This window comes from Rhopilema esculentum, chromosome 9 (genome assembly GCF_057945365.1).
Source record: "Rhopilema esculentum isolate cy_ngs chromosome 9, ASM5794536v1, whole genome shotgun sequence".
Taxonomy (NCBI): Eukaryota; Metazoa; Cnidaria; class Scyphozoa; order Rhizostomeae; family Rhizostomatidae; genus Rhopilema; species Rhopilema esculentum.
In genome coordinates, this window is record NC_142823.1 from 8,668,025 (window position 1) to 8,668,768 (window position 744).

Consider the following 744-nt stretch of genomic DNA (forward strand, 5'->3'; position numbering starts at 1 on the left):
GGATTCCTAGAATAATTCTGTGTCAGATCTGCTTTGATAGAAAGCCCATTATGTCATATTTTGCTCTGTTTCGCATGTAGATACTCATAAAATAATAGCTTGTATTGGCGCAAGCTAGAGACAGCCAGTGTTGAGGTTCTTTTTGCAATAAGGAGCGTACCTGACATATCACATTTCGGTTATCTGATCACCGCTTACGTTTTAGTACATATTTTACACTGGGCCGTATTACAATAAACACCTGTCTATATGAACCTACATTTTTCAGTCCTTTATAGATTCTTGTTCCATGATAATTTTCAAGCTACTCCCAGGGTTTAGGTTATAGAATTTGTGCTTCCAAAGCTCTCTTTTCACTTTTCTTGCTTGTTATCGTTTTGGGATTCCAATCCTTGTTTTCTGGATAAATTAACTTTTTATTACATTGCATTGCTGAATAGAAATTAAAACCTCTTTTATTTGAATAGGAAACCTTCCAGGATAACGTGATAAATAATGTCCTTATCAAATTGGCCTTATCGCAACTTCCCACAGGTTTTTATATCTTATGTTCTTATCTATGGGTTTATACAATTGCGTTTACAATTTCTGCTTTGCAGATGCTTTTACGGTGCTCAGTGATCTCTGTTAGTTGCTTTTTATGAATCACGGACCCTGAAATGTCTCATCGAGCGAAAAGCCTTCAAGAATTTGTGTTTATTCACCTTTGTTTCATCATCCCATGCTCCGTCTATTGATGTTTAG